Consider the following 27,991-nt stretch of genomic DNA (forward strand, 5'->3'; position numbering starts at 1 on the left):
GTCCTCAGGCTGTTGTTTTACTCAGAGGTTAAGAAGAGTCAACCGCAGATGGGGCAGGATGGGGGAGGGGGCAGGATGAGTGGGGGGGCAGCATTGGGTGGGGGTATTACTATACCGTGTAGATGTGTTTTAGGAAGGGGGATGCCAGGCTTTGCATTAAGGGGAGCAGCTTCAGGGCTCTGCACTTGAGAGAAAGGGGCTTGGTCTGGAGGGCGCTGCCTGCTACAGAGGGTCAAACAAAGGGGCTGTTTTTTTTTTTTTTTTTTTTTTCTCCGTATGTTTGTCAGTAAAGCATTGTAGCTTTTGTCCGACAAGCACGTCTTCAGAGTGGTCTGTACAATTTAGGGGATCTAAGATGCAGTGCTTTATTGTATGTTCAAGGTATTCTTTAAAGATTTAAGCACTCTGCTCAGGATGGACAGAGTTGTACATAGTACTCATTTAATAAATAAGTGTCTGGTAAGTATTTATGTAGTGGAGTAGCAATTGTACTTTTGTAGTCTTGCATATAGCAGGAAAGTTATTGAAGGGACTTAAGTGTTTATGAAGCAGGGTAAATTGTGGGGGAGATTATACTGTCAAATGCTTTAAAAAAATATCATCTACACATTGATTTTCACATCTTACTGCTTTATACCTGAGTAAAGTGTCCTTATCACATTAATGTCTTTGTAAATGGCCTTTCTTCCAATACCATATATTTCGAAGCTGTTAGTTCTCACAATGTGTTTTAATATATATTTTGTTTTTTTTACTACTGAAAACCTGTTTTCAGCACACTTATGTCTTAAATGTGTAGTAACAAACATAAGATATGTTGCAAGCTCCATGACCACAAAGCTACGTTTATTGATCAGTGTTTTGACACCATGAAAACAAGTTAAAGCACCTTCGCTGATTTAAAAAAAAAAAAAAACAGCCATTGCAAAATACAAACTGCTCTGCTTATTTTATAGTGTGCTACTTACACATTTGTTCAAGAAACCTTTTCAAAAATGTAAGTAATGTAGGCAAATAGGTTGGCTGCCCATTTTGTGCCATAGAAAAGCTCAGGTTCTTAAAAGCAGCTGGTCTGAGGTGTGGCATGTAAGTAAGAATTTATTCAGGCTGCAGATTTATAAGAATTTAAGTGCTAGTTCACACAAGATGCAGTTCTGTGCACTTATTTTCTGCACTAAAAATGCTTGCAGTGTTTTCCATGTATTCCAATGGCTCTAGTTCACACCAGTGCAGTAAAAAAAAATAGTGTGCTGCATTTGTTCTGCACAGAACTGTACTGGAACGTATGAGTACATTTTTGTTGTGTGAACTGGCCCTAAAGATGCATGCCCAGTGTTTTCCATGTATTCCAATGGCTCTAGTTCACACCAGTGCAGTCACTTCCAGTCAAGATTCAGGTGGAGAAACTGACTGCATTGGTGTGAACTAGAGCCACTGGAATACATGGAAAAACTGCATGCATTTATAGTGCAGAAAAAAAATGCACGGAAACTGCATCTGGCGAGTACTGGCCCTAAAAATATCTGAAGTACAATTCTATGTTTCATTTCACTCTGGCCTAAATGAACCATTTTCTTTACTAAACAATGCGGCTGCTGGGTGTGTGCTTTTGTGGACTGTAGTAGCATTAGCTACATAACAGTAAGTGGAGCTGTGTTCCGGTAGCAGTATGGGTGACTTGTTTGCTGCTGGAATTAGAGTTGGGGCTGATTGCTTCTCTGCCATTCAGGAGAAGCCTTTTTTTTTTTTTTTTTTTCTCAAGTCATCTTCCAGGACGGCACACCTGAGAGATGAGAGGCTCCTCCCTACAGGAAACACAATCAATCGACAGCTGTTTTAAGTCCCCACCCTTCCCCTTGATCCTCAGTTTTTGATTGTGTTTCTCCCTACACAGCGAAACTGTTTGTTTTTTTCCAAATGACCCGAAGCCTGGGGCTGGTGGTCTCCCCCTGGGAGCCAGACCACAAGCCTGGGAAGCCTCTGGGTCTGGTAGGATATTCTTGTCCTTCCTGGGGGGTTCCCCTATCTTTTCCTCAGGGCGGGCAGCAGAAATTGGAAGAGCCCCCCTGAGAGCTGAAGGACCCTGGGTACAGTGGTGTACCCAGAACTTCAGGGGCCATTATCCTGTCTCCCCCCTCCTTACCTGTACAGGTGGCTGTTCAGACGGGGGTGCTGGCCATCGGTTCTTTCCAGGGGGCTTGTCCCCGACTCCTGGGTCCCCGGTAGCTCGCGTGGGCTGCCGGAGAGGGCGTGGCAACAAGCACCCGCGTCATTTTCAAACTTCGGGAAAATGGCAGCGGCGTTCTTACCCAGGAGGGAAGGCTGAGAGTCAGTAGGAGCAGGCGCCCACATCCTCCTTTCTCTAGAGCGAGGAGGCACCAGTTTACTACGGTGGATGTCTGCCTTAACCACCTCAGATATGAAGATGGGAATGAGGAATGGAAGGCATTGCCCCCCCCCCCCCCCATGTATATAGACTTCCCTATGGGGACAGCAGTTGGGGGGGGGAGCACTTTGGCGGCTATCCTCCTTGCGTGTGGACCATAAGGATGGAAAAGCAAGCCCGCTGGCTGTGGCAAAAAGAGGAAGACGACAACGGTGAGTACTTTACTTTCCTTTTGCCGTGGGAATTTAGCTGCAAAATCCCCAATTCCAGCCAGAGGGTTCCTGGGCATTTGAGATCTCACCTGGGGTCTGGATTCAAATAGCCCTTAAGCTTCTGCTAAAAACACCAGCCGCAGCTCCCTCTTACATCAGAGAAGCTGTATGGTGGACAGGTGGTGCAGAGGAACGAGTGTGCCTAAACCACCTCAGATGAGAAAGAGGTAGGTAGGCCATTGCTCCCCCTTCCCCGTGTATATACTGACTGGTGCAGTGCAGAAACTGGGGTCGGGATACAAATAGCGCAGACGCCACTGCTAAAACCACCAGCCACAGCTCCCTCTTACAGCAGAGACACTGTGGTTATCGCAGCAGTAGGTTGCCAGCCTCTCCCTACATGCCCAGTTGTGGTACATTTAGTAGGGATGAATATAGCGTACAGAGGGGACCTGGTAGATACAAAGTTACTTACAGGCCAGGTATACCACTGAACAGGTTATTAATTGGGCAGTGGTTGGTGGATTCAGAAGCTCCCCTGGTCAGCAGGTGCACTAGGTTACCGGCCCTATTAGCCCAGCTGCTAGGAATCTGAAGTTGCTTCACAATGTTCAAAAGCTGACCTAACATTCAAGGATGGGCAGAGACCAAGCTACTGTGTGGCACAGTAGGGGTTCCCTTGTCACAGATCCTCCTTTTGGGGGTTGCCTGCTATAGTTAACTTTCATAAGCTCCAACCTCCCACTCCACCTTTACACTGTGTTTATATTATAGTGTAGGAGGTAAGAAGAAACTTTTTTTATTGGTTTGGGCTACAATCCACGCAGTGGCAGATCTAAAGGCGATTCACCATAGATCGCTCCCTACATCCTTTTAATTGAGGATTTTCTGTGCAAACCTATGCAAGAGCTACATAATTAATTATTTGAAGCCTGCAAATAGCTATTTACCTCCCAGGCTAAACTGGTAACCACCTCTTATAGAGAGGTCTTAAATTGGTCTCTAGGGCTGGGCTGATTGAGACTTTAGTTGCTAATCAGCACCACCTGGATATGTGCTGGCTAGCGTTTGCTCAGTCTATGGAGGTAAGGTAGGACAACAACTACTACTAATAGTAGGGTGTCCAACCATTTTAGGATCTGTTCCTTCTCTGGTGGTGAAGGTTTAGTATCTACAGCCCAGGCTATGCCTATGAAATAAATTGCCTGTTGGTTATTTCATAAAGGGATAGACCATGACTCCTCATTGGCTGCACACCAGTAGACCTCAGTAGTGAAGGTTTGTGCTTGCTGGGATGTTTTTGTGGCACAGCAGAAATACACATTGAGATTTGTGACATCTCTGCTTATAAGGTCTATATTGCTGTACATCAGAAGTGCACTGCACTGAAGCTTGTTTGCTGTCCTTTATATACTAAAGGTACTGCTTTGTTTGGCTACAGATCAGAAAAATACAACAGTGAAGGTGGTCTGTACTTTCTGGTTTTGTGTTGCACAGCAGAAATGCACATCATTGTGTCTGGTGACATCTCTGCTCATAATGGTTATATTGTTGCACATCAGACATACACAAGATTGAGGTCTGTCTGTGGGGCTTTGTGTCCTGTTTTACTGCCTTGTTGGTTACTTATCAGAAAGGCAGCAGTGAAGTCTGATGGTCCTGATTTGCGTGGCGCTGTGCTGATTCAGACAGTGCTATTAACAGCAATGGCTGCCGAGTTTAAACATGCGATTTGACATGTTGAGTCGCATGACAAATCATTTCAATATGGATGTGCTATCTCTATTCATAGTGTTTTATTGTTGCACATCAGATTTATACAGCATTAAGGTCTGTGAGGTTTTGTGTCCTGTATTACTGCCTTATCAGAAAGGCAGCAGTGAAAATTGATGGTTCGAATTTGTTGGGCTACATAGTAGAAATACAAATTGAACCCCTGCCAGGTGTAGTACATATACTGCCTTTGGTAATCCATGTAGCACCACAAAGTGGTGTTGTGCTGATTTTAGCCATGCGATTTGACATGTTGAGTCGCAAGGCCAAATCGCTTCAATATGCATGTGCTATCTCTATTCATAATTGTTATATTGTTGCACATCAGACATACACAGGATTGAAGGTTGTCTGTCCTCTATGCCTTGCATATACTGCCTTATTGGCTGCATATCAGAAAGGACACAGCAGTGAAGATTGCTTGTCTTTTTCTGATTTTGTTTTTGCTGCTCAGCTGAGAGACACATTGAGGATGGTGGCCTCTCTGCTCAGTATTGGTATATTGCTACACATCAGACATACACAAAGATTGAATGTTTGTGTCCTGTATGTCCTATATTTACTGCCTTATCGTTTGTATATCAGGCTAAGCAGTGTTTCTCATGGATCTACCTTTCTGCATCTTAGGGATACACAGCAGGGGTTTGTTGGCTGCAATCCTCCAGGGAGTCACAGCATTGGGGACCCCTTACTTGTTCGACCTGAAAATTGCTATTTGTTTTTTTTTTTTTTCCCTGCGACCTGTGTAATCTTGAGGTCTGTGGATCCAGCAATCAGGGACTGCTGGTGTCGCACAGACACAAATGGTACCCATTGGAAGCCATAGTATATGACTTCTCATGCGTCTTGCAGTCCCAAGTCGCAGGTTGGGTCGCACGGGTGTGGGAACCCTAAACTTATCTGTCCCTTCTGATTGAGGTTTTGCTACACAGCAGGAATACTCATCATGGCGTTATTGTTTTATTTTGCAGCAGACCAGAAAGATTGCAGCTGTAAAGGCTGTCTGTCTTTTTCCTCAGTGTCTGCTTTTATGTTGTTGCACAGCAGAAATACTCAAGATTGAAGCTTGTTGGTGCTTTCTGTTTCAGAAAAACACAATGCTGCAGGTTGCTTGTGTCCTTTCTCAGTGTTGGTTCTATCTGAACTACACTACAGAAGTGCATGACAGAAAGGATTGTCTTGTGTTCCATATTTTTCCCTGTGGCATAGCAGAAATGCACAACACGGGAGTTGGTGTTCATATTAAAATTATAACTGTGGTGGTTTGTCAGAAATACACAACATAGAAGTTTGGGTCTTTCTGTCTTTATAGCCTTGTTTTGCTGTACATAGGTAAAGCACAACAGTAAAGGGGGTTCCTGTCCTTTCCGTATTTATATATCAGTTATGACCTAGCTAGCTGCACTAAAGAAATACGCAGCATTTAGGGTTTGCTTGAGTCTTAATGTTTTTACGTCTTGGCAGCACATCAGAAAACCAGACTATGAGGACTGTTTGTCTACGTTGAGGTTCAGATTTGGGTCTCTTCCCATATTTGATATATTGGTTTAGCTAGTCACACTCAGGCACACAACATTGTTGTCTATGCTTGTGTCCTTTCTGTCTAAATCTATTGTGCCGTGCCCACAATCTATGATCATTTTATTTGTGATATTATTAATGCATGTATCACCTTTTTGTATTTCAGCCTTCTTTTCCATGGAGGGGCCAGGAGTTCGGGCTGCAGCTGCCACATGTCAGAAAACCTTGACCACTTGCATTCAGGGATGCCAGAACCATTTCCTAGGGTTGAAGCCCTGTAGGGTTATGGGACACTGGAGGAAGGGGATAATGAATCGCCCTGTTTAGTAAGAACTTGGAGAGCTCTGTTCAGAGGAGTATTAGGGCCTGAGGATGAAGTATAAAGATGTATACCCGATCGAATAGGTTTCGGCTCGGTGCATGGCCTTCATTTTGCCCTTTTAGCAAAACTAGACATAGCAATATGGGTAGTCTACTCCTGCTAGGGACTTTAATCTCCTGAAGAAGGCTCTCAGGCGTAAGTAAGGACATAGATTGGGCGTGCCTTAAACCCAGGGTTCAAGCTTCTGTTAATCTATTTCCCTTAAGTAGGCTTCCCTTTAGTCTTTTGCTGACATAAAGATAAAAAGGAAGCAGTTTTATTTCCCTCAACAGGATAGTGTTAAGACAGGCCCTCTTATTGATTAATGTAGTGTCCTTGTCTTACACAGGTCTCTTATTTATCTTTTTAGTGGTTCTAAGTAGCACCTACAGGCATAATAGGCCATGGTTGTTAGATGTGGAGATAGGCAACATTGCTAACCTACAAGTTTAACATGTTTTCTGATTCCATTTTTAAGAGCCCATTTCACCTAGATACTGCATCTGAAGCGGAAAAGGCAGGAACATCTGTGGAGCAGACCTGCAGATCAGCCGCATGATCCAGCTAAGATGCCTTCATCAAGCATATGAGCGTATGGAGTGGAGGTAAAGCTCACTGCAGAGCCAAGGTTCGCCAAGAGGGTTTTGCAGTGGCCCCACCCTAAGGTAGGCCTGAGGTACTTGTTTATCCTCTCAGGTGTGCCGTCCTGGAAGATGACTTGAGAAAAGTACCAGTTACTTACCGGTAACTGTCTTTCTGGGAAATCTTCCAGGACGGCAGGCCTACTTCCCGCCCGTTGGAGGAGGGAAAATTCTAGAACACTAGAAGGTGAGTACCTATGAGGAATGATTTCCCTTGTGAACCTGGTTCAGGAGTTACTTCTCTACAAACTGAGGATCAAGGGGAAGGGTGGGGACTTAAAACAGCTGTCGATTGATTGTGTTTCCTGTAGGGAGGAGCCTCTCATCTCTCAGGTGTGCCGTCCTGGAAGATTTCCCAGAAAGACAGTTACCGGTAAGTAACTGGTACTTTTTTTTTTTTTTATTGTATATCTGAGTGCAAGGCTTCCTCTGATTGGCTTAAGTGGAAGTCTTGACATCATCGGCCCAACTCTTCACTTCAGAAAATTGGAGGACACATTGTACTTTTTGATAAGATACAAGGCTTCTGTTAAATAGAGGAGAAGCAGTCAGCCCTGTACAGACTATCTGATTATCGGACGAATTGTCGTTTTCTTTTTCTTTTTTTTCATGCTAATCTCACGTTGAATCTGAGTTTACTAAATTCACGAAAATTCTTGTATGACAGAATAAAAATTCAGAAGTGATGTCATGTGTTGTAATGCATTTGTCTTGCATTTTCGAACGACCGCTGTACTGCTTAACCACTTGGGATCCGCGCTATTGCAAAATGACGGCAATAGCGCGGACCCACATTTTCGGGACTACGTCTATTGACGTAGTCCCGGTTACGAGCGGCCTGCGCGCCCCCTGAGGGGCGCGCGCGGCGCGCTCTGTGATCGGCGAGTCCGTGAGACTCGCCTGATCACCGATCCGTGTAAGGGGTCGATCCCGACCCCTTATCACGTGATCAGCTGTCAGCCAATGACAGCTGATCATGTGATAAAACGGAGCCGGTAATCGGCTAGTATTCCTCCTCGCGCTGACAGCGCGAGGAGAAAAAAAAAAAGCCGATCGCCGGCGGCCGTGTTCGGGACATCAGTCCCGATCACGGCCAGCAATTTAAAAGGACACCTGCCCCCTGCCAGTGCCCACCTGCCACCCGCAGTGCCATCCTGAAATAAAGTAAGTGCCCCCCTGTCAGTGCCACCCAGCAGTGCCCATAGTGCCCACAGTGCCACCCAGCAGTGCCCACAGTGCCACCCAACAGTGCCCACAGTGCCACCCACAGTGCCACCCAGCAGTGCCACCCACAGTGCCACCCAAAATCTGCCTCAGGTGCTGCACCCCAGTGCCGCCCATCAGTGCCCAGCAGTGCCGCCCATCAGTGCCCAGCAGTGCCACCTATCAGAGCCACCTATCAGTGCCACCTATCAGTGCCCATCAGTCCCATCTATCTGTGGTACCTATCAGTGCCCATCCGTGCCACCCATCCGTGCCACTTATCCGTGCCACCCATCCGTGCCATCTTATCTGTGCCCATCTTTGCCCATCAGTGCCGCCTTATCTGTGCCTATTAGTGCCGCCTTAACTATGCCTATCAGTGCCCACCAGTGCAGCCCATCAGTGCCCACCAGTGCAGCCCATCAGTGCCCACCAGTGCAGCCCATCAGTGCCCACCAGTGCAGCCCATCAGTGCCCACCAGTGCAGCCCATCAGTGCCCACCAGTGCAGCCCATCAGTGCCCACCAGTGCAGCCCATCAGTGCCCACCAGTGCAGCCCATCAGTGCCCACCAGTGCAGCCCATCAGTGCCCACCAATGCAGCCCATCAGTGCCGCCTAATCAGCGCACTTCAATGAAGGAGAAAAATGACCCGTTTGCAAAATTTTATAACAAACTATTAAAACATGATTTTTTTTTTTTTTGCATCTTTTTTTGTTTGTTTAGCAAAAAATAAAACTCCGAGCTGTAACTAAATACCACCAAAAGAAAGCTCTATTTGTGGGAAAAAAATGATAAAAAATTCATTTGGGTACAGTGTTGTATGCCCGCGCAATTGTCATTCAAAGTGCATCAGCGCTGAAAGCTGAAAATTGGTCTGGGACTGAGGGGGGTTTAAGTGCCCAGTAAGCAAGTGGTTAAACGAAAATTGTACAATCTGGCATTGTACGAAAAAAAAAATTCCGTGCATGTCCGATAGAATAATATCGGAAGAACTGTCCTGATCAGCTCTCGAAAGCTCTGTACTGATTGATTTAAATGCGGCATTTTTCATACGATTTTCGGATCGTGTGTACGGGGCATAACTCCTTTTATTCTGGTGGCAGATAAGTTGCCTGTAATGCTGTCAAAACACAGCACCACTGTATGTCGCTAATGCTATGACAATATATTACAGCACACCCAGCGGCCACGTCATTTAGCAATGGAAATAGTTTTTTGGACCAGCTTGGCGGAATTTTTTATTTATTTTTAAAGTGGTTGTATATCCACCCATTTATAAAAAAGGGGAAAAACCCCTGTAAGGCAGAACTAGCTAGTATGCAATTGCACCACATACTAACTCATGCAATACCTTAGGACCAGGTCCCTGTATCGCATCCCAGTCCACGCCAAGGAAGCTGACATTTTGCCCTCAGCGTTTCGTCCAGGTTTGTGGCTCACTCGTGCGCATGCGTGCGGGAGTCTTCTGGCAAGGTCCGGCAACGTCAGCCGGGCATTCACAGCGCATGAGCCGCTGATGTCAGCGGCTGCATGCAAAGTGAATGTCTCCTAAACCATACAGATTTAGGAGATAGTTGTGTTGCCTACAGGTAAGCCTTATTATAGGCTTACCTGTAGGTAAAAATAAGGTTATACAACTACTTTGAAATTAAACCTGAATTCTACTCTAAAGGTAGGCATACACATTGATTTGTGGTTGCTCTATAAATGGGCAAATGCCAACAAGCAACTTGTTGATGACAGTATTGGACAGTGCGACACAGAATATTGACTGACAATATGATCAATCGGACTAGTGAACACCATAATTTAGTCAATAAGTCGTGCCACATATGCAGATATTTGATTAGTCAGAAATGATTGATAAAATGCCACCCACCATGGCCAATTGACTTGCCAATGTCAAAATCAATTGAAAGCTTACTAAAACATTTTGACGGAGGCTCTGTGAATTACAATTCTGTTTGCTTTGAATATTAATACATCTGTGGCCACCTTTAGGACACAAGTCGGATTGAGAACAGTAATTTATAAAATGTCATCCCAACTAATTTTAAGATCAAATATAAAAAGCATAAGCAAATCTGCTTAGGCATTAACAAAATTCTTTTTGTTTACTTGTAGGCTTTTCACACCTGCACATTTTTACTCTGATTTCGCTGTTTTTGCTGCAATTTTTGTTTAGGTCACCAACGTAAAAGGCAGAATCTGCCGCAAAGAAGCTCATGTTTTTTTGAGCTTGGGGTCTTTCAGGCGTTTTGCTTCAGGTGACAAAACGTTCAGATGTGAACAGTTGCCACTGAAATGAATGGGGTTTTGCTTGTTAGGTGTTTTTCAGGCATTTTATTCGTGTTTTATGAGCTGAAAACACTTGGATGTGAATGCAGCCAGTCCAAACAGGTCTTGCACCAGCAGGAATATTAACAATGTTCTGGCTTTCACATATGAAACCAATTAGTTTTGTTACTTTAGCCTTGTACTGTCCTATATTAACCCATTAAAACACTTAACAAAAACAAAAAAGGTGTGTGTGTATGTGTGTATATATATATATATATATATATATATCTATATATATATATATATATATATATATCTCTCATTTTCACATGAATTTGGGAATTTTTTTCTTCTCAACTCCCCCCCCCCCCCCCCAGCCTACTGATTACATTAAAAAAATGCTTACGGACTGATTTCAAACAAGCATGCTGCCAGTGAAGACAGAACATGATATCTGCATGCTGTGGGTGAAGCCAGAATTTTTGTGATCTGCATGCTTCTTCCAGGTCACAGAATCAAATTATTGAAGCAACTTTTACAGTGTGATATTCATGCAAAATCACTTAGAATTAGGTCAGCATTAGCAACCAATACATTTTCTACACAGGTTTTAATGCTTCTCTTCCCCTCTCCAACTGTTTTTGAGTTTTATTAAACAACTTTTTAATTTTTGTCTCTATTTAATTTGAAGTGTGCACCTATTTACCTTTTTTTTTTTTTTTTTTTTTTTTTTTTTTTTTTTTTTTTTTTTGCCCCCTGCTGATGTTATGACCTCAGACTAACCTTACATTACTAATTTTTTTGCAGAGTCTAAACAGAAGCTGAAGCAAATGTGACATTACAGGCTCTTATGATTTCAGTAAGTCTATTTCATAATCCTGCATGGTTTACAATGTAGTTCGACTGCAGTGTAAATTTCTCCTGTCAATAAAAGTTCAGCTCTGAATAATAGTCATAAATAAACCATTTTAGAGCTACCGTTATTGGATTGTCAAAGCAACCAAGTGGAGCAAGCAGCATGACTCTGAAGGGCATATTTATAGAGCAGTGAATGTGACACTCCCCAAACACTTACAGATAATGTGAATGTCCCATTCACTGCTTTGTAAACATGGCCCTGTATGATTGCACTCATTGTTACCCCAATTGAGGTTTGTCACGGTTTTATGCATTAAAGATTATACCTAATGCTTAACTCTGGGCAAAGAAGGACCATCCTTCCTCCCACCCCTTCTTGCTGAAACAAAGTGCCCCACTTGCTTACCTAAAGCGCCTGTCAGGACAATTTGGGTACACGGCCTCCACTCCTCTTATAGAAGAAAGACCCACCAGATGTAAATGTGTCCACATCACTGCTTGCATAATGTGGACTTTTCCCATTGGTGGAGGGGTCAGTTGCAAAGGCTTTGGAGGTAGCAATGTACAAGGGGTGGCGAGGGGCCTAGGAGAATGAGCTGTCAAAACAATCCAGTGCCTGGGGCAGGAAGCAAGATTTTTAGAGCAAGAAAGAGCTAAGTACTAAAGAATCAATCTTGTTCTTTCCAGGATGAGGTGTTTGCAGAATCCTCATATGAGGAAAAGTACAAATTCTTAACTTTTTTGCTTCCTCAGCGGCCATCGCTTTCCTTTGCTGTCTGAAGCTCAAAAATGTAGACAGACCCTTGCCGTTTACCTATACAATGCAGGACCAGCTAGGCACAGAGATAAAGCGCCTTTGGGGGAAACAGTCACACGAAGAGGAGGAAGCCTGCGGGAGCAACAAATAAGGAAAGTATTTCACAATATTCAAATACCACCCAGTCAAACAATCATTTAAGATTGGGTGGTTGGAGGCCATGCTGCATGTATAGATTTAATATCTGCCCAGAGTAGGGCTTCCAAGTGACCCCTGTGTGTTAAGAGGCCTGCTTGGTACCTTTCTAGTGGCTCGCTTATTGAAAAGCCACTGCTCTCCCAGCCTTTGCATCTATTCACAAACTTCAGGGGCGTGAGAACCTACTCCCCACTGTTTGTTGTGCTTTCTCCCATTGCCTTGTACTTCAGGAAGGAGGAACCCCAGCAGGAGAAACAGGAATTTGACAAACTGTCCCACACTTGAAGCAGGCAATGAGCAGTGAAGTATCAGATTTTCTAGAATCTGACTCTTGTAGGTATATGCAGGCTTCATCAGGTATATTTTGCCTACCAGTGACTGCGGGCAGGACCAATTGCCAGTCCAAAACTGTAGCTGAGTAGTACTTTAAAGGTGTCAAAGCTTGCCAAAGGCTCTTAAAACAAACTGAATCCAGTGTAAACAGGGCCTAAAAGATACCAGTTGCCTACAAAAGAGTACTTGAACATATCATTCTACTTTAAGATCAAATATTTCTAAGCATGCTAGTTATTTTATTATTGTAATGCTTTGACTACCTGTTCTCTCTGCAGTGATTGATATCCGATTTAAAGAAAAGTCAAGGGTTACATTTTCCAGTGTTAAATACTCTAAATGGCAGTATAAATGTGAAATTAAAGATTCCTGCAGTGTCTACCTGCCCTACAGTATGTTGAGAACACATGTAATGAGTTTGCATCTTTTAGCATGCCTATTTAAACAGGTATCGAGTTCGGGGAATCCAACAAACAAATCCTGCCAGGCTGTAAAATGCTGTTGTAATCATAACTAAATGTGAATATACACAACCTGTTGTAGTGAAAACTTTGATTTTTTTTTTTTATCAATTCGTGGAGGGGTATAGGTGTAGTTTTACACAAACCTCAAAGGATTGAAATGAAATGAGAAGGTGGTGATGAAACTTATAATTGGTAGGGTTGAATAAAGACACCAGTCCATCCAATCCAATTCAACGTTTGTAGTAGGATCGTTTTATAAAATCTTAATACATTGGCCTTCCTTTTTATTTTTTTTTATTTTTTTCTTCAGGGAAATGTGCTGCTTAGACTTTGGGAATCCTGCGTTTCCAGTTAATACCTACATAATAAAATCGCAGGAATGGGAAATGCCAGTTAGTGGTTAAGGCCCCTTTCAGACCTGTGGATCCATATTTAGCCATCCACTTGCTCAACGGGGAACGTTCTGTTGACCCCCCTCTGAGCTGGTGGATGACAAGTCCATCTCTGCACACTGTAGAGGGGCGGACCTGTCAGAGACCGCTCTCCTCTATTTGGGGGGGGGGGGGCGCGATCAGATGATTATGGGCCGCATGTCTGGTTTCCACCAGACGGATAGAAAATAGGACATCCATATGGATTTTGCGGATCGGATGTCAGTGGACGTCACCGCTGACATCCATCGATCCATAGAGCTGTATGGAGCGATTGTTCAGATCCACCTGAAAAAACTGACAGGCGGATCTGAACGGTCCGCACATGTGAAAGGGGCCTAAGAGTGAAGGTTTTTTTTTTTATTTATTTATTTTATCCCCCCCCCCCCCTTCATGCATTCTAAAACTCCTGTCCTGTTTAATAATTTGTGTTCCATTGGGGAGATTTCCCCACCCTTCCTGTCCCATAGCCATAACAAGAAGTGAGAAAATTCCTCCAAATTGAGGGAATCCTAGGGAGTCGCCAGATTTGTGTCCCCATTAGAAGCGTTCTCCTTCTATTACGGTTTCAGTGTCAACCCAAAATTTGGTGTTTTTCTCTTACGTTAACTTTTGAAATCTCCTAATGGGCACAGACGGCAATAACAATTGGTGTGCTTTATGTTCTCTGCTCTATCCAAAACAAAAAGTTTTTCCCTTTTAGTTGCACTTTAAGATCCTAGCGCAATAGCCAAAAAAAAGCAGGTTTTCACGCCTTCTCCAGCAGAGGCACCATGGGAATTCCCACTGAAGGTTGACTTGGTGAACAGTTACTTGATGATCAGTCTCCTATCTGCTGCCCACTCTATGGCAGCAAATGGGGAGAACTAGGTTTGACTACCATTGGCCAAATGTCTGCAGGCAATGCTGCTTGGTGGCAGTGGATCAGTGTTTAGTATAGGAATAGTCATTGGGGGTGTGGTCTGTTGAAAGCATACATGCTTGTTTTGCAGACACAAACAGCATATGGGGAAAACTGTGTCTCTAGGACACAGTGTTGCGAGGAGTCTTTAATACCATGTGATTTTTGGTCGACAGCTTTTAAATTTTTTTATTTAATTTTTCTTACTGCAGAAGTTGAATTAAGGTAAAAAAATTGCCTTTATAACCACTTTAAGGAAGCCTGTGGGAATGAGGTCTAATGCTAGTGGACTGGCTGTCTCCTACTTCAGTGCTTTTTCAGTCCTGCAAAATGCATATAGATTAGAAAGTTGTAGTAAGCCCAGGTTCACATTGGTACGATTCGACATGATTTGAAGTTGGCGGCAATGACACTGTCCTAATTGGTGCTGCACCAGTTAAAAATAAAATAAAAAATCTACTACTTTTTTGCACAGATGTTTCTGAAATCGTGGCCAAAATCGGGACTGACATGCGGGAGTGAAATCAGGCAAGTTCAGGTGAACTTGCACAGTTTCATTCCTGCAGCTCAGTGTGAACCTGGGCTAAAGGCAAGCAAAAAATCCTGATATTTTTCCAGCTCTGTGACAGAGTAAGTAAACCTTTGGATCCAAATGGCACCTAGCAAGACATGGAAATACTAAACATTGCTATTTCTTTATAATGACAGTTTGTCTGATTCATTCTTGGATTATACCCTGGATACAGCTGCAGATGAGAATATTTTGAAAAGGAAATACAAATTAGGTTTATTACCAACAAAATCATGATTACAGTCCTAAAATGATGGCAGGCATCTTGTGATGGTTTCCTTTCCAATTTGTTGAAAAAGATATCCAGAAGGATTGAGTATTAAGTTTATTGTGAATGAAACTTATCTACTAATTCAGCTATCTTCTCCACAATTTGCTGCCTAGCAAAAAAAAAAAAAAAAAACAGTTCAAAAGAGCAATGAGGCAAGCTTTTCTGAAAATTTTAATTTAACCCTTTTATGACTAAGCCTATTCTGACATTTTGTTGCTTACAAGTAAAATCAGTTTTTGTTTTTTTCTTTTTGCTAGAAAGTTACTTAGAACCCCCTAATGTGTATAGCAGAGAATCTATAGAATAAAATTGCAATATTTTATGTTACACTGTATTTGCGCATCAGACTTTCAAATGCTTTTTTGTCTTTTTTTCCAAAAAAAACAAAACTTTCATGAACTAAATACTAAACAATAAAGTCGGCCCAATTATTATTTTTTTTATAATGTGAAAGATGTTACACTGAGTAACTGCATACCTAACATGTCATGCTTTGAAATTGCGCACACTCGTGGAATGGTGACAAACTACGGTACCTAAAAATCTCTAGGTGGAGCTTTAAAAGGAAGAAAAATAACGGTTACCAGGTTAGTTGCAAAGGAGTTCTAGAATTATTATATAATAATTATATTATAATTTATTCCTTGTTTGTTTTACATGGTCACTTTAAAAAATAAAAAAAAATAAAATTACTTTTATTGCTGTCACAAGGGATGTATTCGGCTTCCTTCCAATCTCGCTCTAGACAGTGGAAGTGGCATGGGAGGCGTGGGAAGAGTGGCGGGACATCCAGTCAGCAGGAAGGGGTTAAAATGTCCTTTTTCCACTTCTATAACATGTGACTGGCAATGTTTCTGTAAAACCAAATCCCACTGTAAAACTGGGCTATTCAGAATGGCCATAGAGCACTTGATCAACAATGGCTTTTGTTGAGTTATCAAAAAGCAATCCGAATTTTTCTTTCTCCCTTTAATTTTTAGTGGGAGGGGGGGGGGGGGGAAGTTGTGTTGAAGGTAGTTGCTACTGTCAGAAGATTTAATAAGTTATCACTTGGACAGTTTACTTATTGCCAAAGTTTCTTTCTCCAACCTAAGTTTAGAGCCTGATTTAGGAAACACTCGGGTCCCTATTAACACTAGATGGGTCCATTGTGCTTTGCGTGTGTAACATTAAGCAAACGCATTCATTTGACTTTGGCTATCTCATTTAAGGTGACCATACATCTCGTCTAGAGCTACCATTAACTATGTACTGCAGGAGCCTCCCTAAATTTTAATACATTGCAGTAAATTGTTTAGGTTTTTTTCCTCCTATTGCATAGCTTTGGTAAGTCTAAAAGATTGTACAATCAGATTGTAAACATCTGAAGGCAGGGATTGATATGAAAGTACAATATGTAAAATCCTACATAAATGAAGGTTTGCCGTATATATGCCTGTACTAATACTTTTTAAAATGCTTCATTGCTATTGTTTTTACAGCAACTACTGGCATCCACAATTTGATTTCTTTTCAGCTGGTATTCTGGCAGCGAGTTGAATAGAAGCTAACTCAAGGTGTCTGCAAGATTTTGTCTTCCGTGTTTGATGCCGAAAAAAATCCTCAGGTAGTTGTCATACCTAGAACAACAACGGTATGGTAGATTGAAGGTGGCGTAAAACATAAATACTGAATTCTGTTGATCCTAGTAAGATTGAAAGTAATATTACAGAGATCAGTTTATCGAGGGCAGGTGGCCAGAATGGATGCCCATTTGCTCCTATATTGAGTATTAGGGCAGGTAGAGGAATCTACAATATTTGGCAGCTCGTGGTTCATAGACATAAAACACCCTACAGGGTATACAAGCTGGCAGGAGGAACCACTGCGTGTGGCAGGAAGCAGGTATCCCATCCACCCAAAAGCATCTAATGCCTCCAGCAGCCAGAGGGCAGTAAAATGTTAGTATTTCAAGAAACGGGCAGCTGGAAAAGCAGCTTTTGGATCCTGTGCGTAGGGGAAACCTTTAGTCCAGCAACATATCTCCCGTAGTTGCTTTTGGGTATTGTGGGCTCAGGCGCTGTGATTGGCCAGAACCGCAATGACGTCGCTCCCACGCAAGGGATCCGCTGGTAACGTCACGAACGAGCCGTTGCTTCAGTGTGCATATGCCGATGACGTTGGCACATGCTGATACAGGGGATATCTCCTAAACCGTGTAGGTGTAGGAGATGTCCATGGTAGTACAGGTAAGCCTTTATTATAGGCTTACCTGTAGTAAAAAGGGTTTACAACCACTTTAATGCATTGCAATGCCATTCGTTCGTTCTTTAATGGTACTCCAACTTAAATGAATGGTAAGCTACTGCTCACACATTAAATCTGGGGTATGTAAATATTGTCTCATCACAACAGGTGTGTACATTCTTGTTTGAATTTTGGTGTGCTTTGTGCATTTCTTGCATATCTGTGCAGTAAGCCAGTGTGAAACCTTGCCTTTGTGTAGGACCTTCCTACCGTAAAGACCAGTCATTGCCGTGCCCCCTCTTTGGCAAGGGGGACTGGCCTTGTCACTGACCCTTCCTGTAATTTTCTGCAGGCAGCCTGTAGTGGGTTGGGCCTCCTGCAGCTGTTTTGTTTGTTTTGTTTTTTTGCACAGGCTGTGTACAGCACTACTTTTACAAGGTATTATCTGGTATTGCGAAGGCATTTGGTGCACATGAAGTGGATTTATCGCCTCTTGCTGTTGGACTATTGAGGTTTTTTTCTTTTTCTTTTTTTTGCCATAGCTTTTCTAGCATAGATGTGCAATAGAACGATTGTAGGCGCCCTGTCCTCAGGGCCCACTAACAGACCAGGTTTTATGTATTACCTTTGGTAGATGCAGACTAGAATACTGCAATCACTGAGCAGCAAATGATATCACCTGTGATGTATTTCAGTTATCTTGCAAACCTGGCCTGTCAGGGGGCCCCGAGGACAGGGTTGGTTACCACTGCTCTACTAGACCCAATAAGCAGGCTTTTTGTGTAAGGTTTAAGTGTGCTATTGTGACAAATTTTGTGCACTCCACTGCAGGGATAATTTATGACAGGTCCCAGAATACAAGAAACTATTTCTGCTAAGCTATTCACATCAACAGGCTGGAATTAATCTCTGTAGCCTATAGGGTGTGTAATGTGCTCTCTGAGCATTTTTAATTGTACCAGCCTGTCTCTGACAGATACCAACGGTCCCTTACCTCAATTCAATGTTTATCCAAATCTGATAAATTAGTCTGCAAGGGAGAGTAAATGTTTAATGTCTGTTCTACACGGTTGGACATCAAAGCAATTGATTCTATGAACAGGTCACCTCTGATAGTGTTGGGAAGAGGAAGAGGGTGAGGGCAACATTGTGTGCTGGCCCTTAAATCAGATTGAGTTTTGGTTTAAATGTCTTTTTCCTTTGCAGTTTGTGATGCCTTTGGACTGTCGTGGTTGAGAATACTTTAAGGTGAAGTAGCAGCACATCATGGTTTGTAGAAACAAGGAGATACAGACCATTCTGAGCTGCCTCTTTGTCTTGAAGAGTAACCCAAATTTTCTTGAAATTCTGATCTTCATGGCCTAACTATAGACCCTATCACTATATGGTTCAAATTTAGTTGACGCTTTTTATATCCATTTGTTTTTGGTCAGTTTTCTTTATTTTTCACTTTGTCTTTCTTTTTACTTTCTGGAGAAACAAGGCAAGTAATTTCATTTTTAAAGCAGTTTTGAAACTCTTTTTTTTAACAAAATAACACTACTAATCAGCAATATCTTTGGAAGCCAAAAGCCTCTCAAGGCCACTGCAATGTTGGAAGTTGCACAGCCATTGTTGGCACAGTGAGTATTGTGAAATCTGCTGATTTTAGGACTCTTGCTCATGGATGTAAGTCTATGGATGTTTATATCTTGCTGACAGAAAGATCCTGTGTAAAGAAAATACAATTGTGGCTCTGAACGCATAGCTGGGGGGGGGGGGTGTGTAATAGTGTGGTCACTATGGAGATTCATCCTCTGTTCTTGGTGACCATCTTCTTCATTACAGAAAGAAATGGGATATACCAAATTTAAAGTTGCCACCGGAGCAGGAAGTGAGGAGCAATCTTTCAGTGAAGACACCCATTCTAGTGACAATTTACCCTAAGATTTGTTTACCAGCAATGAAATATGTTCCAGCAGCTGCTGTTTACAGTAGAAATTCCGTTCTTCCAGATACTCCCACTGCAGTGCTTTTCCATTGCTGCAGGCATTACTATCGGTGTCTGCACCTGTGACGGGCATTTGTCAAAAGTGCAGGCTATGGACTCCATTTCTGCACCTGTACTATAAGTTCCCACAATGCAGAGCGTTGCATAATTTGGCAGTTGAATGAAAGGTTTGCCTCCAATTGTGGAATTCTTTGCACTGTGGCATCCTATGGTACAAATGTTATGAATGGAGCACAGGGTAGAAAAGGTGGTCATAGTTGGCACTTTTGATGAGTGCCTTTCACATGTCCCGTGGTACTTTAAAAAAATAAAATAAAAAAATCTCTATAGAAGATGGCTGGTGATGTGCTTTTAGACAAAGGTTAATTTAAAACAACCTGAACCTCCATATAAAATGTTGGAAGCAATAATGCTAAAGGTAATGGTATAAGCACAAAACTAATATTAGTCTCAGATGTATAAAAACACCTAATAGTGTGTATGCTCTTCAAATGAGTGTAATGATGTAGTGACTTGTCCTTAAAGTGCAAAATAATGCAACATTAAAAAGTACCAAAGTGATAATCCTCTTCCATAAAAGGAACAACGTGCAAAATGCCAAAAAATTGTCCAAAAGAAATGGTAATATCTCTTCTTCTGTGCAACAACTCAGTGCCAGAGTAGAGTAACCTAAATTTGCTGGAAAGCCTGATCTTCATGGAGGTTTTTTTTTTCTGTGTAAAAACACTAGTGGACATGGCCTCTTACCTTGCGGTTATGAAGCAACCACTTGTGTATAAAATAGGAATCAGTGTTCACATTGCTTGATTCTCCATAGTATACTCCCCAGCCAATGGTGTGGATCTATTAATAAAAATTTATAGAAATTATTGATGTGTCAAAAACTACCCACATTCAAAAACAGATTTCCCAGCAGCAGGTGCAGCTGCTGCTTCCTTCTTTTTCTCTTTTTCAAGTCTTCCTGCTCTCCCCGGATCGCACACAACTTCCCGTGTTGCCTTACGACAGTCACGTGATGCTGAAACGTCAAGAAGATCTACAATGACATGTCCAGGACAGTCTTCCTCAATGGTTGAGGGGGAATGTCCCAGACGTGTCTCCATAGATCTTGACGTTTCAGCGTCATGTGACCGGCGTAGGGCAACACGGGAAGTTGTGTGCGATTTGGGGAGAGCAGGAAGAAGCTGCACCTGCTTCTGGGAAATCTGTTTTTGAATGTGGATTGTTTTTGACGCATAATAAAGATTGATAGAAATTGATAACAATAGATCCACGCCATTGGCCGGAGAGTATACTCTGGAGAAGCAAGCAATGTGAACACTGATTCATATTTTATACACAAGTGGTTGCCTCATAACTGCATCTCTGGCACATTGCAGTTGTACAGAAGAAGAGATATTACCATTTCTTTTTCACATAGTCCTCTTCCATATAAAAATAAAAAATCACTTTTACATAATGTTGTATTATTGCACATCTACTTTTGCACTTTAACCGGTTCCCGACTGGCTCCTGTATTTGTCGGCAGAATGGCACGGCTGGACAAAGTAATGTACCCATACGTTACTGTGAATTTCCCGCTGTGCCCGTGGCGCTTGCTGCGAGCTCCGTGACCGTGCACGCAGGTCCCGGGGATACCTGCGATCATTTCACGGAGATCAAGAACGGGGGAGATGCTGATGTAAACAGCATCTCCCCGTTCTGCCTAATGACAGCACACTGATTGCTCCCTGTCATCGGGAGCAGCGATCAGTGTGATGTCACACACAGCCATGCCCTCAGACAGTTGGAAACACACCCCTAGGATACACTTAACCCCCCCCCCCCCTTCACTGCCAGTGACATTTTTACAGTAATCAATGCAATTTTATAGCATCGATCGCTGTATTAATGCCAATGGTCCCAAAAATGTGTCAAAATTGTCCGATGTGTCTACCATAATGTCACAGTCACAATAAAAATTGCTTATCGACACCATTACTAGTAAAAAAAATAAATAAAAAAAAAAAATAATTTTGCAGACGCTATAACTTCTGTGCAAACCAATCAAAGGCTTATTGCGTGTTTTGGTAAAAAAAAAAAAAAAAGTGTAGAAGAATATGTATCGGCCTAAACCGAGGGAAAAAATGTTTTTATATCTTTTTGGCGGATATTTATTATAGCAAAAAGTTAAAAAAAAAAAAATTTTTCCCCCAAATTGTTGCGCATTTTTTCTTTATAGCACAAAAAATAAAAAACGCAGAGGTGATCAAATACCACCAAAAGAACGCTCTATTTGTGGGGAAAAAAGGATGTCAATTTTGTTTGTGACCCACGTTGTTCAATTGGCAGTTAAAGCCATGCAGTGCGGAATCGCAAAAAACACTCTTGTCAGGAAGGCGGTAAATACTTCAGGGGCTGAAGTGGTTAAGGACAAGTCCCTACATTACACACTCATTTGGAGAGTGTACACACTATTATGTGTTGTATACATCTATGAGACTAATTATTTGTTTTGCACTTATACTATTCCCTTTAGCCATATTGCATCCAAACTTTTTTTGAGGTATAGGTTGTTTTAATTAAACCTTTATCTAACAGCGCAGCACCAGCCATCTTCTATATCATTTTTTTATGTATGGGTATGGATTGACCCAAATTTGGTGTTTGCAGCAGTTAAATTATCTACATAATAGCGTGGACATATACACATTTTATTCCCTACTTCTGTCTAAAACAAAGTTTCTTTATCGTTTTGAGGAATACAGGAATTCTGAAACGGTTGCTATACTGCCATCTTTAGGGAGTCGGAACACAAAAGTTGTAAGGCCCCTTTCACACAAGGTGAGCAGGCGGGTGGCTAGTCCATGTCTGATTTTGGGGGGGGGGGCTTAAAAATAAATAAATTAATATACATAAAAGGTAAATTTTGTTCTTTAAAAAGGGAAAAGTATAGACTGTTTACTATGAGCACATTAAGTGCTTAAAGTGAGGTAATTTTATTGTGACTTTCACATGCCTGTTCTTCCATATTTTATTACAGTAAAGATTTGCAAATAAACTACAGTGGTGCCTTGGATTACAAGCATAATTAATTCCAGGAATGCTTGTAATCCAAAGCACTCATATCAAAGCGAGTTTCCCCATAGGAGTCAATGGAAACTCACATTATTCCTTCCATAGTGACTGCTATTGTATGCAGTACTGCATGTGGCCAAAAGTGTGTGTGTGTGTGTGTGTGTGTGTGTGTGTGTGTGTGGGGGACACGCGTATTGTGAAACGCTTGTAAACTGCATTACTTGCAATCTGAGGTATTATTGTATTTTACTTTAGAGAGCACTGACCAGCTGTGGAGTTAAAATATTGACCCACAGGATAAGTTGTTTCCATATGTCAACTGACAGGCTTACATCATGAGAAGACAGCAAATCACAGCCATTATTTATGGCAGTGCTTTAAAATGTGCAAAAATAGTATTTTAAACTATTTAAGCATGTTTTGCTAAGATAACCTTTTACATTTTTTGAAAAGAATAAATCATACCTTGCTGTTAGTGGAGGTAAGACAGGTGAAAGGCTTTTGGTTTCTAGGGGTTATTGTACAGTATGTCTGGCTTAGAAGCTAATGTATACCTTGTGTAAATGTTTTAGAACCCAATATATAAATGCATGTTCTAGTAAACCCAAGTACAACCAGACTATTCTGTTTAATTTTTTCTACCTACTAGTAAATGTGAAATTGTTCAGGATGTGGACAACTTGAAGTGGTGTTTTAGCAGCACGTAAATACTGGAGTATAACTATTCATGTACTCTCCAGTATTACTCTGCTGCTCTAGCAATGCTGCTGCTCTCGCCTAAATATGTTTATTTTGCGCATAAACTCGAGTTTCCTGCACAGTATTGATTGTGAGCAGGGATAAGAATTACAAAAAAAAAACTATCGGAAAAACAACTGTCTTGTGTCGAATACAATTACCTATGCAATACAGTGAGCATCACGTCAACCTACATTTTGGGCTGATGGAATTGAAACTGTAAATAAAGGCTTTGCCCTGCTTTACAATTTTTTCGTGTATGTTTGTTTTTTTTTTTTTTTTTCTTTTTTTCTACAACATATAAAGAAGGGTACTTTTCAACCATTTTAGCGCTAAACATACCGCCTCTTGTGCCTCACCAGTGTGAAAGCTTGAGTGCTTTCAACTGGGAAAAGACCTGCAAACAGCATCTTTGGGGCACTGTATACACCACTCCTAAAACGCCCTGCCCATTGAAATGAATGGGCAGCGCTGCAACACTGGCACATTTAACAGTTTCTTTGGCTGCTGGCGGGGTGAAAAGCGCCACTAAAACTAGCAGCACTTTACTGCTAATGCCGGCACCGCCCCAGGGTGAAAGTACCCTAAAATTACAATGAGCAATTTATCTAATAGTTTAGTCTGTCAGATTCTAAAAAAAAATTCTAAATATCAGTATTGACCTTTTTACAGTCACTGTTTTTTCTTTTCAGATCTCGCCAACTTCGGAAAGGTGTGTGTTGTGCCCCCCCCCCCCCCCTTTCTTCCTGTACCAGAACAAAACTCAATCCTTTTTAGACAGTTCTCACTGGAATAATGTACCCATTAAAATATTTTAGCACCCCCCCACCTATTTCTGTGGCCACTTTTAAATTATGTATTTTCCATCACTTTCTGTACTGAGACAGTACTCACCAAAACAAAGAGCATGAACATTTTACGGGGATACCATAATCAAGATCTGACAGGCTTTCTTTACTTAATCCAAAGTTAAGAGTTTCTTAATTGCCCTTCCTTATACATTTGCGTTACACTGCTACTTTTGGGGGTTTGGCAACCAAAAAAAAATTAGGCTAGCTTTAATTTAACACATTCAACTATTCCTCGGTTGTTGTTAGTATTCTAGGAGGAAGAAGTAGCATAACTAAACAAAACGTATCTAAAATTAAGAATGTTTATTCATATCTATTGAAATATCTCAGTACAGCACAAAGGTTATGCTGTTATTAAATCTCCTTAAGGCCCCTTTAACACTGCCCTGACTTGAAAGTCACTCAATTTCAGGCTATGCCTGGTGTAAACTTGAGGTCTATGGGACTCAACTCACATCAAAGTTGAACCAAAGTAGTACAGAGACTACTTTTGAAGTTACACAGATATGAATGGTTATCATGGGGTACAACTTGCCCTGTGACTCTGATTTTCAAAGTCTCACAAGTGTGAAAGGGGCCTTAAGCATTTGATAGTTTACCATGGGACTATCTTCAATATATTGCAGACTATGGGGTTTGGTACTTTTTTTTTGTCCTTTATCATACCCTTTCTGCACAAATATCTAAAGGCTGAAGCTTTTTCTTTTGTATTCATGCATTCTATTCATAAAGGGGAAAAAACCTTGAGTGTACAACCACCTAATACTCACCTGATCCAGCGATGTGCAGAAGCTCTCCTGCCTGTATATCTGCCTCCACATTGGCTAAAGCCCTGTACAAATGGGCCAAATTTTGGGTGACCTTGACTGGTTCAATGGAAACCGACCAACATTTGGCTAGTGTGCATGGTGGGTCATCTGCTGACCGGAGTGTTCTGGTGGGGAGTCGCGCCCCCCCCCCCCCGGTCAGAATGCTAGCACAGTAGGGGAGATCACTGTACTAATTTTTGTTAGTATAGCACTATATAAATTTTTTATCTTTCAGCTGCCTGGGTTGAATGAAAAAATAAAATGTATAGTGTGTACTAGGCTTTAGAGAATAACTAAGAGTCTTTTGTCTGTTCAAGGCAGTGGATTCTATTGCAGATACATCAGATTCAGTGAAGATGTCACGCAGCTCTTATAAATTCTGCCTACTAAGCTCTGTGGCTGAAAACCTGGGCAGGAGCCTTGGCTTCTAAATTATGTGAATGTATTTTACTGTTTTCAGTAGCCTTACACTTTGGGCCAGAGCCTAACTCTGCTCTACTTAAGTGTACCACAGACAAAAAGGCTTTCCAGATAAAAAGAAACCAGTAAATAGAAGGTTTTTTTTTTTTTGGGTGGCCAAGAGAGCCAAAGAAGCAGTGTACAGGCCGTAACAGGATAGGAAAATTGAGAATACTATTCAATCACCCTGGGCAGCTCTTGAAAAATCACATTGATGCAGTATGCGCAGGGGGCAGAACAATAGGGTTACCTTCTACAGTGGGAACCAATCATTTCCAAAAAGTTGACTTCTGGGATAGCCAAAGGGGGATACATCTTGGAATAGTACACTGCTTTCTAGTGACAGACTTGCCCAAAGATCCTGAAAAAGGCAGTTCTTTGCCTATTGATAGGGGACTTGGTAGACCTCCATGCTGCTTTTGCAGACCCTTTGCGCTGTTGTCATCAGTGGAAAGATTTCTCTTATATTCACCAACACAGCTCCTCTGTAACTAAATGGGTTTTTTAGCCTGCCATTAGGAGAACTTGGCAGAATTGTTACACAGAACTTTCAGTCCTGCCCCAGGGGGCGGACCCTGTGCTAAGCAACCCTCCCCACTGCTCCCAGCAGACTCGGTTTTTATTTTGCCTAGTAAGGAGAATGACCTAGGAACCCTATGGGCCCTTGTGGTCCATTCTTTTGATGCAGGTTTGATTTTTTTTTTTTTTTTTATTTTTTTTTTGCGTGAGATGAATGATCCTGAGCTCTTCTATCAACTGCCGGCTGGGTGACAGGCTGGTTAATGATATCCTTGTAGTCTCCCCAGTCCGGCCACCAAGTGTGTGCAGGCCGCAACATGCCTCGGCTCCAGAGGTGGTCGGTGAGCTTCAATGCTCCGGGGGTATACATACGACCGGGCTACTGCTGTCTGTATACTGTATACAGTATACTGGGCCAGCAGCTACCCTGTAACTGCGCAGGAGTAGGTCTGTGATAGAAGGTCTCCCAGCTCTTCAGGACTGGTAAGTACGGCTCTCCCTGCTTCGGTGGGGTGAGCAGCTGGGGGGTTGTTTCAGGGGCCACCTTACCACCCTATCTTCTCTCCCAAATCCCTACCTCCCCTCCTTCCCCCCCTCTGAGGGGGGTGGCTGCGGGCGGTGTGTGTGTGGGTTCACTGGATTCTCAGCTGTGGGGCTCTGCGGCTGGCGTTGGTCCTGGTCTGGGGGGGGGTCCCCAAAAAGGGTCTGTGGAGGTTGTGCTGGCTGTAGGCGGGCAGCACTGTAATAGATTTGTTCTGTCACTGCATGGCGCCGTGCGGTGGCCATCTTGGATGTGGGAAAGGCTGTATTCCCCTTGTGAGCTTCAGTAGCCGTCTTCTTTAGGTTCTCCTATTAGTTACATTGGCGTCCATTTTCTTGAAGCCTGATCGCTCTTTTCGCCACAGTTAGCAAGTGAGAGCACATGTAATGCTGCCACAAGAGGTTTCCTGTGTCCACTGTGTGTACAGGACCCTGGATGGCTCCTTGCTAACGCTAGCTCTGCAGAACGTTTCACCACCGTTATAAGCAGCTGCTGCTGATAGTTTTCTCCTCAGCAACTGGGAACCTCCTTTGGACTACAGGCACTGCTAGTGGCATTCACAGAGGGCCCAGGATGCTGAGTCTAGCGCTAAGTACCTCCCCACCCGGCAGCAGCAGGAGGGTGGGACCTTCACTGTCCTAAGTCCCCTTGCAGGTGGCAGACAGGCTAGGGTGAGCATGGCTTCAGAAACTGGTGTTTCTTCCCCTGAAATCCAGGCTCGTGCACATGGGTACCCTGACGGTGGTCCTTGACGATTTTGTTGCAAAGATGGGGGCGGTGCGTGGTAGGAAGGGTGCACGTAAGAGGTCCCTGCCCCCTCGTTCTCTGGGGAGCGCTCTGATGCAGACTCTGGCCCTGCTGCGGCTGGTGACCCCTGCTCTGACCTCTGATCAGAGGAGGCTGACCAGGACAGTGAGGATGAGTCACTGTCCGGGTTCGTGCGCGATAAAGCACTAGTTGGAGCACTTATCACAGCTGTGCGTGATACCCTGAAGATCCAGAAGCCAGCGGATCCCTCTGCTGATGTACCGGTCCCTTTGGGGTCCAGCAAGCCAGCACGTTCACCTATGGTGTTCCCGTATTTGACTGACAAATTCATCTACAGGGAATAGGGTCGGCCGCAACGGACCTTTTTCGGTCTCCAAAAATTACGTTACCCCATTGAAGAAAGCCTTCTCAAAAAGTGGTCGGCTCCTCCGGTCGTGGACCCCCCTGTATCTAGGTTAAATAAAGTAACCACGATCCCGGTTGAGGGGACTCCTGCTTGCAAGGATCCCGCGGACAGGAAGGCCGAGGCTGTGGCTCGTTCCTTGTTTACGGTTGTGGGGTCAGCCGTGCAACCTGTACTGGCATCTGCACTGGTGTCAGACACTGACTGAGTGGGCAAAACTTTTGCACCGCGAATTGGGAGAACAGAACGCCTCCCCTATCTGCGTGGAGCTAGCAGACCAACTAGTGCAAGGCCTTAAGTACGTTTGTGACACGGCCCTGGATACTCTCCCTCTGTTATCCGAGGCTTCAGTGTCAGCTGTGGTGCTGAGGCGCCTAATTTGGCTAAAATGCTGGTCCAGGCATCCAAGAAAGCCCTGACAGATCTTCCCTTCCTTGGCGATTGGCTCTTTGGAGCCTCGGATGACA

General features: G+C 42.9%; 1 long non-coding RNA gene across 1 annotated transcript; it reads left to right on the forward strand.

Moving 5' to 3' along the window:
- Positions 1-286: 286 nt before the first annotated feature.
- On the forward strand, positions 287-23,907 carry LOC143997041 (uncharacterized). The gene is made up of 4 exons (XR_013277643.1): positions 287-997; positions 11,187-11,238; positions 16,680-16,769; positions 23,867-23,907. It is a non-coding gene; the product is annotated as an uncharacterized LOC143997041 (long non-coding RNA).
- Positions 23,908-27,991: the final 4,084 nt, after the last annotated feature.

Source organism: Lithobates pipiens, unplaced genomic scaffold (genome assembly GCF_037356315.1).
Source record: "Lithobates pipiens isolate NorthernLeopardFrog02 unplaced genomic scaffold, aLitPip1_a1.2 Scaffold_1, whole genome shotgun sequence".
Classification (NCBI taxonomy): domain Eukaryota; kingdom Metazoa; phylum Chordata; class Amphibia; order Anura; family Ranidae; genus Lithobates; species Lithobates pipiens.